This window comes from Otolemur garnettii, unplaced genomic scaffold, assembly GCF_000181295.1.
Source record: "Otolemur garnettii isolate 467f Iridium unplaced genomic scaffold, OtoGar3 scaffold00020, whole genome shotgun sequence".
NCBI classification, from domain to species: domain Eukaryota; kingdom Metazoa; phylum Chordata; class Mammalia; order Primates; family Galagidae; genus Otolemur; species Otolemur garnettii.
The window spans coordinates 26961274-26970343 of record NW_003852415.1 but is presented as its reverse complement, the minus strand read 5'-3'; the positions used below and the strand labels follow the sequence as shown (position 1 = coordinate 26970343).

Genomic DNA, 9070 nt, shown 5'->3' with positions numbered 1-9070 from the left:
TGCTTTCCATTAGCCTGGAATATAGATGACCATCCCTTCACCCTGAGTCTATATTTCTCTTTTAAAGTAAGATGCAATTCTTGAATACAACAGATGTCCGGTATGAGTTTCTGTATCCAATTAGCCAATCCGTGCCTCTTTATAGGACAATTTAAGCCATTCACATTGATTGAAATTATTGATAATCCTGGTAAAATTTTGGGCATCAAGTTTCTTGAGAATCCAGTAGACATTTTTAATCCTTTCACCACTGTGGAAGGTGGAATTTGATCAAAAGTTTCTGAGTGAGTTTACTTTTGTGGTGGAGGATTACACTGGTCATTATGGAGGATAGGTCTGAGAATTTCCTGGAGAGCTGGTTTAGTTAGGGCAAATTTCTTCAACATGTGAATGTTGTTAAAGTATTTAATTTCTCCATCATAGATGAAACTCAGTTTAGCTGGATACAGGATCCTGGGTTGAAATTTATTTTGTTGTAAGAGATTAAAAGTCAATGACCATCCTCTTCTAGCCTGAAAGATTTCAGCAGAGAGATCAGCAGTCATTCTAATACTCTTCACCTTGTAGGCTATGGTTTTCTTACATCTAACTGCTTTCAGAATTTTCTCTTTCATATTAACTTTAGTGAAGTTAATTATGATGTGCCTGGGGGGTGTCTTGTTTGCGTTGAGTCTTGCTGGGGTTCTGAAACTACCTGCTATCTGAATTTTAGAATCTCTTGGCATGTCTGGAAAGTTCTCTTCCATAATTTTATGAAGAAGAGCCTCTGTGTTTTGTGAAGCAACTTTCTCACCTTCAAGGATTCCTATAAGGTGAATATTAGTTTTCTTTCAGTTATCCCAGAGCTCTCTGGAGAAAGATCCATTTTTGGTCTCCATTTTTCTTCATCTTTGAGCACTTGGGCTCAGTCAATAGCTTTGTCTTCAATGTCAGAGTTCCTTTTTTCTGCCTGTTCCATTCTGTTACCAAGGAATTCTACCATATTTTTCAGATCTTTGAGGGTTGCAAACTTTTGCCTCAATGTTTCAAAATCTTTAGTCATTTTATTTTTGAAATTGTTGAATTCTTGAGACTTTTGAATAATTTCTTGAGACATCTTTTGAATAATTTCTTGAAGTTCTAATTCCCTCCTTTCTTCCATTCTGTTAATCTTATTTGCTATCCAAATTCTGAATTCAATTTCTGACATCTCAACCATCTGTTTATGGATGGGGTCTTCAATTGCATCTGCCCCTTTTTTCCTTGGGGGAGTTGATCTACTCTGGTTATTCAAGTTGCCAGAGTTTTTCTGCTGATTCCACCCCATGCTGAATTTACACCGTTTGGAGTCCGTATCAGAACCATTCAGTCAGTGGCTGCCACCAGAGAAGGTTCCGGCTTCCTCTGGTTGCCCAGATAGGCAGAGTGTGTCTGTCCTGTAGAGCTTCAGGGGTGTGAGCTCCCATTACTATTCTTCATCTTGGGGTACCACCATTCTAGTGTGGTTCCCTCTCAACTGACCATCCTCTCGTAATTCTCAAGCTGCCATCCAGGGATACTAGGAGCACCTGGCTCTAGCAGGCAGTTCTGGGCCCACCTGGCACAGGTGCTGGGAGCGGGTAACTCAGCATGGTTGTGGGGTACATGGGACTAGCAAGCGGTTCTGGGCCAGCCCTGCTTGGGTGCCAAGAGCAGGGAACTCAGCAGCTGCCTGCGGGGCACACACAGGTCTGGCAAGCAGTTCTGCAAAATTAAATGTTTATTGTAGAATTAAATGGACAGATTGTTGAGTTCTCCAAATTGTCTTATCCTGATGGCAATCATTTCAGGTGTGACTGGCTGTTGAAAGGCATTTAAAACCTTTAAGGGGATACAAGCACCACAATGAATACAATGACTAAGGAGAATGAATAAAATAAATAAGGAGGGAAGGGGGTGAGGTCTCAGTGTGTGCCACACCTTTTGGGGGCAAGACACATTTGTAAGAGGGCCTTCACCTAACAAATGCAGTCAATGTAACCTGGTTTCTTGTACCCTCAATGAATCCCCAACAATAAAAAATAATAAATAAATAAATAAATAAATAAAATAAGGAAAATAATAGTGAAGGACTAAAAAAATCCCTGAAGTAAGATCTCCAGGAGCCAAGATTGAACCAACTAAACAAATCAAACAAGGAAGCAGCACCTCTCTGATGAAAGACTTATGTTACTTTCTTAAATAGTGTTATTTATTTATTTTATTTTTATTTTTATTTTTTTCTTTGAGATAGCGTCTCACTATGTCGCTCTCAGTAGAGTGCTATGGCATCACAGCTCACAGCAACCTCAAATTCTTTGGTTTAGTTAATTCTCTTGCCTCATCCTCCTGAGTAGCTGGGACTATAGGTGCCCACCACAATGCCCAGCTATTTTTTTGTTGTCATTTGTTGTCATTGTCAGCAGTTGTCATTGTTGTTTAGCAAACCTGGGCCAAGTTCAAACTTGCTTGCCTCAGTCTATGTGGCGAGCATCCTAACCACTGACCTATGGGCACTAAGCGACTTTAAATACCTTTAAATTGGGGATAACAATTTCTAATTTATTAACACAGAAACTTTTTTATTAATAAGAGCTCAAGTTCCTCCTTATCAGGCTACTAAGGTAGAAAGAACTTCTATTTTGGAAGTTAGCCTGTGGAAGCTAAATTGTTCACTTCAGATTGAAGGGAATTCAAGCTATCATTCTATCAAAATGAAAAACAAAAGTTAATATTTGGGACAAATGCTTATTTTAGTTTTGGAGTCAGAACGATAGGGAGTTGAGATTTCTAGATTTGAGATTGAAGCATCTTTAGATGAAATGAGGATGGCAATTGCAACCTGCTGGGATTTCTGGCTTACAGTTTGACTATCCCATATGCCTACAGGTGGTCTGGTCAACTCTCCACATGACCCAGACAGAAGCAGATATGAAGTTTGTCCATACGTGATCTGTTGCAGTGATTTTTATGAAGTTTCAAGTCACCTAGTTTAGGCTTGCAAGGCTTAGGGAAAGATAAGTTGTTTTTTTTTTATTTGTTTGTTTGTGAAACTAGAAGAATTCAATCTGGTTTATAGATAGATAATTAATCTTCAAAGAAAATGAATAGGACTAGAATTTGATAATGGGTGCACTATAGCTTTCTATTAAAATGTGATCTTTTTAATGGTCACTCTCATTTTTACCAAAAATAATTACAGTAAGATTTTTTTTTCTTACAAAATAAGCCCAGTTAAACTCAACCTAATTATTTACATAAGTATAACAACTGTATAATAGTAATTCTATATATTTTTTAAAATGTGATATGTTAGTCAGTGTTTTGGCAATACCCAAGAAACTTTACTGACTTAGTATCAGTAAATTTTAGTTTTATTATAACTATCTTGTAATGAAAAACCTCATGTTAGCCAAGGACTTTCTCAATATGTACTGTTATAAGGAGAATAAATTTTTATTGAACCTATGCAAATACCATTTTGCCATAAAAAATAAAAATACTTAATATCATTTCCCAAATTCTGGAGCAATCACATAGGAAGAAAAGATAAATGTTCCTTCTGGCTTACAAAATATATTTTGTCATATTGCTCTGAATTATAGACAGCTGAAGAAAAAAGAGGAGTTAATTAAATCTAGAAAATAAGACATTGAAGAACAAGCAATGTTTCAAACAAGAAGTAATAGAAATTTTAATTATCTTAGTCAGTTAATTTACTCCCTTATAATTAGTTTTGGTTTTGTTTGATATGGGGTTAACAGTTTTATAAATCCATCACTTTTTCATTACAGTTCTAAAAATTCTTACCCAACTTGATAGTATGATTTTAATATTAGCAGAAATCTTTACTGGTCAGAGAATTTTTAATGAACCTTTTGTAATTGTGTATCATACAACTGACAAGGAAATGGTGGTTGCTGAAGTCTGAAGTGCAGTGGCATGATCATAGTACACTGCAGACTCAAACTCCTGGGCTCAAGCAATTTTCCTGCCTCAACCTTCTGAGTAGCTGAAATGATAGGCATATATCACCACACCTGGCTAATTGTAGCGATGGGGTCTTCCTATGTTGCCCATGCTGGTCTCAAACTCCTGGCCTCAAGCAATCCTCCTGCCTCGGCCTCCCAAAGTGCTGGGATTGGAACCACCCTTTATAGAATTAATAAAGGACCACAAAGTGAGAACTGTGATAGGGGCCTGAACTCTAAAAAGGTATAGGCATAGCTAAAATATGTATTTAACCAGCCATCATCCACTAGTTTGCTTTCTTATGACTACTACTCAGGAGACACATAGTTGATGGTCATAAATAATCATAACTTTCTCAATTACTTCCATACATAACACCACCCTTGTGAAATTAAGACCTTTTTTCTTTGTTTGTTTTTGAGACAGAGTCTTGCTATGTCACCCTCGGTAGAGTGCTGTGGTGTCACAGCTCACAGCAACCTCAAACTCTTGGGGGTCAAGCCATTCTCTTACCTCAGCCTCCCAAGTAGTTGGGACTACAGGCCCCTGCCACAACACCTGGCTGTTGTTTTTTTTTTTAATTGTAGTTGTCATTGTTGTTTTGCAGGCCTGGGCCTGGCTCAAACCTGCCAGCTCTGGTGTATGTGGCTGGCGTCATAACCACTGAGCTCCAGGCACCTAGCCTAAGGCTGGTTTTTGAGATATCTTCCAGGTACTACATTCCAGTGGAGCTGCTGACTCACCCAGATCAGTTGTCTATACCAAGAAACTGACTCAACTGGTTGCAACCTTCACCCAAATACTGATTTAGCACAGGAAGACAATTTCTACACCCCTATGATCTGCTCCAAACCCTGCAATTAGCAAACCCAATTGTCTAGCCCTTTGTTTGCCAAGCTATCCTTAAATACCCTTTCTTCCAGAAATTCTCCCCATCTTCTTGAATGGGGTACCTGTGATACCACCTTCTTTCTTCACTCTAACCCCTGCTATTGACTTTCTCTTAAGCAGTGGGCAATAAATCTGGTTTGATTGTAACAGGGTTACAGGGATAAACCACCACCCCCAGCCAAAAACTTAGCTTTTTTAATCTTGAACAGAATTACTTTTCTTAAATAATCTAAGACCTATTAAAAAATAACACTTGTGGGAGGCGCCTGTGGCTCAAAGGAATAGGGCACCAGCCCCATTATACCAGAGGTGGGGGATTCAAACACGGCCCCTGCCAAAAAAAAAAAAAAAACCCACTTGTCATAAGAAATTATCCAGATAAAACACAAAATCTTTGTTTTTTCAGGACAATTACTTAGAAAGTTAAAAAAAGAAAAAGCCCAAACTTTAATATTCAAGAGCAGATCAATATTCCAATAAAATTTGTCCTTTTAACAAAGAACCCAATTCCAGCTCTGTATTTGTACATTACTGAGGTTTTTCTTTAAAAAAATTCTTTTATATTTAAAATGTATCTATTTTTAGTAGTTTGAACACACATAAAATTCATTTTCTCACAGATATTCTATAACTTTCTATATCCTTTTAGTTGTTTTTCTTTACCTGTAAGAATTTTAAAAGTTTAATGAGAAATAAAAACAATACAAATAAATAGAAATAAGTCCATTTTCTTTAATGTCATACAAAAAGTATATGTAAAACCAAAAGTAAAATAAACATCATCACATTTGCTGATACCACTATCTAGTTCTTCATGTTAACTTTACTATTCAAACAATAGAAAGTAGGTAGCAATTTAGGGATCAGGAAAGAGATAAAACCAAAACATTTTTCTACCACATTTATTCTTCTATAACTGTTTATAGCTGTGCTCACAGAGATAGATTCTTTTACTTCTCTATTGCACAGAAATTCAGTTGCATATAAAATTGAACCTGCTCAACGGCTGAGGGAGACTAGAAATAATGGGTCCATATCCTGGTGCATTGTCATACAATTCAAACAATGGTACAGCTACCAACTTGTAATTTTTAGGGACTGCAAACAAGGTTTTCTCTTGAAGCTGAACCAGAAACAACTTCTTATGTTCCTTACACTTTGTAATATGTGCAGGAATATATGGATACTGAGGAGGTTCAAAATTTGGTCTCCACCAGTTACCAGTGTCCCAGTCTTGAAGAACTCCATCTTGACCACCCAGTATCTCTGTCATTAAGTGTTTTAGTCCTTCAACTTCATCTTCTCCTGGGTTAAGTTCACCACCAGGTAATTTGAAGAAAGTTGTTCCCAGCTGTAGCAGTAACACATGGGGTAGACGGTGCTCGTGTACAATCAGAACCCCTTCTACAGTCCTCCTCATTCCAATCTTATCAAATTCCTCCCTCATGCACTGAAATCTGGCTGCAACAGAGCTGTCTTTCTCATAGAGGGGCTCTTTTGCACCAAAAGTATAATTGGTAAGAGGGTACAGATGTACTTGTTGCCAAACTGATTGACACCCCCCCCCCGGGGGGCCAGCCAGTCTGCGACGGATTGGTACCACAGACATGCTGGAGACCTCTGGCACTGGCAGTGAGCAGATAGTGGGAAAACTTTCCCCGTGAGGGCAGTGGTTATCTGCGACCCTCTTAGCAACCACCACCCGCCATTAACAGGAGAGTGCAAGAGGAGCATCCTTTTTAGTTTTTGTCTTACTCATTTTTTTCTTTTTCTTCTGAAACCATCAATCACCTTACTTTAAGATAAAATTATTCCTTTTTTCCATTAATGAAAATATATCTGTTGTATATTTTTCCAATCTTTTTCAAACTATTTCAAAATATTGAGGAGAAGGGAACAATTTCAAACTCATTCCACAAGGTCAGTATTACCCAAATAGCAAAACCAGCTAAAACACAGGAAAAATGCAAACTACAAGCCAATATCTCTGATGAACATCTCTGAAGTAAAAATCCTCAACAAAATACTAGCAGACCAAAGCCAATAACACATTAAAAAAGGTCATTCATCATGATCAAGTGGGATTTATCCCAAGCATGCAAAGATAGTTCAACATATATATGCCAATCAAATCAACAGAATGAAGAACCAAAAACATATGATCAAGCCATGCATGGTGGCTCAACCTATAATCCTACTACTCTTGAACTCACTTGAGCTCAGGAGTTCAAGATCAGCTTCAGCCAGAATGAAACCCTGTATCTAAAAAAAAAAATAGTGGGGTGTTGTAGCAGGTACCTTTAGTCCCAGCTACCCAGGAAGCTGAAGCAGAAGAATCACTTAAGCCCAAGAGTTTGAGTTTGCTGTGAGGTATGATGCCTTAGCACTCAAAGTGAAACTCTATCTCAAAAAACCAAACAAAACAAAACCATATTACTGTTTCAATTAATGCTAAAAAAAATCATTTGATAAAATTCAACATTCCTTCATAATAAAAACTCTCAAAAAACTGGGTATATTGGAACATATCTTAACAAAATAAAAAACATATATAAAACCATAACACCATAAAAATTCACAACTAGTGTCATATTGAACAGAGGAAAATTGAAGCCTCTCCTCTAAGAACTGGAGCAAGACAAAAATTCGAAATTTCACCACTGTCATTCAACACAGTACTGGAAATCCTAGTCAGAGAAATCAGGCAAAAGATAAATAAAAGGCATCCAAACTGAAAAGAAAAAACATCAAATTACCCTTGCTTGCAGATGATATGATTTTATTTATTTTTCCCTTTTGTTAAGTCATATACACATAGATCATGAATACATGTATGCATTTGTGGGTTACAATGTGTTGATTGTTTAATACAATTTGGAGTGCTTATATCAAACTAATATAGCTTTCACCTCATTTACTTATTATATTAAGAAAGTTATGTTCTATTCTTGATAGATTTGACTTGTATGCTTACAATATGCTCCATAGATGTGGTCCCCTCATTTACCCTTCCTCTATCAAACCCCTCCTCCTCTCCCATTTCCCTCTACTTCTCTCCTTCAACCTGGGTTATAGTTGTGATTTATCTTTTATAAGAAAGTGTGAGGAACTATAAATTGGTTTCATAAAAGTACTGAGTACATTGCATACTTTTTCTTCCATTCTTGAGATACAAAAATTATGGAACGCTTCATGAATTTGCATGCCATCCTTGTGCAGGGGCCATGCTAATCTTCTCTGTATCATTCCAATTTTAGTATATGTGCTGCCAAAGCAAGCATGATGTGATTTTATTTAGAAAAACCTAAAGACTCCACCCAAAAACTATTGGAACTGATAAATTCAGTAAAGTTAGAAGATCCAAAATCAATGTACAAAAGTCAGTATTTATATATACCAACAGTGAACAATCTGAAAAAGAAAATAAGAAAGTAATTGCATTTGCAGTAACTACTAATAAAATAAAATACTTAGGATAAACTTAACAAAAGAAGTGAAAAAGCTCTATAATGAAAACTATAAAACATTGATGAACATAATTGAAGAGGACACAAAAAACTGGAAAGATAACCCATGTTCATGGGTTGGAAGAATCAATATTGTCAAAGCAAGCTACAGATTCAATGCAATTCATATCAAAATACCAATGATATTTTTCACAGAAATTTGTATAGAACCAAAAAAGATCCAGAGTAGCCAAAACCACCCTCAGCAAAAACAAAATAAAACAAAACTGGAGAAATCATTTTGCCTAACTTCAAATTATACTACAAAGCTATAGTAACAAAATCAGCACAGTACTTCATACTGACATAAAAATAGACACATCAACCATTGAAACAGAATAGAGATCCCAGAAATAAATCCATGCATTTATAGTCAACTCATTTTCAATAAAGTTGCCAAGTATAAACATTGGGGGAAAAGTTGTGCTAGGAAAATGGGGTATCCACATGCAGAAGAATGAAACTAGACCTCCTCCCTTGCTATAATCAAAAATAAAATCAAAATGGATTAAAGACTTAAATCTAAGACCTCCAAGTATAAGCCTTATAAAATACATTGGGAATTACTTCGGGAACATTGGTCTAGGCAATGATTTCGTAAGTAAGACCTCAAAAGCTCAGGCAACCAAAGCAAAAAATGGATAAAGAGAATCATATTAGGCTAAAAAGCTACTTGACAAATGAAACAATCAACAAAGAGACAA

At 36.6% G+C, this 9070-nt stretch overlaps 1 non-coding gene and 1 pseudogene across 1 annotated transcript; both read right to left on the bottom strand.

Annotated features, from left to right (window-relative positions):
* Window positions 1–5833: 5833 nt before the first annotated feature.
* On the bottom strand, window positions 5834–6469 carry LOC100949434 (annotated as a pseudogene).
* Window positions 6470–8034: 1565 nt separating this feature from the next.
* On the bottom strand, window positions 8035–8137 carry LOC111724245. Its single transcript, XR_002772575.1, has one exon. It is a non-coding gene; the product is annotated as a U6 spliceosomal RNA (small nuclear RNA).
* Between the last annotated feature and the right edge of the window lie 933 nt (window positions 8138–9070).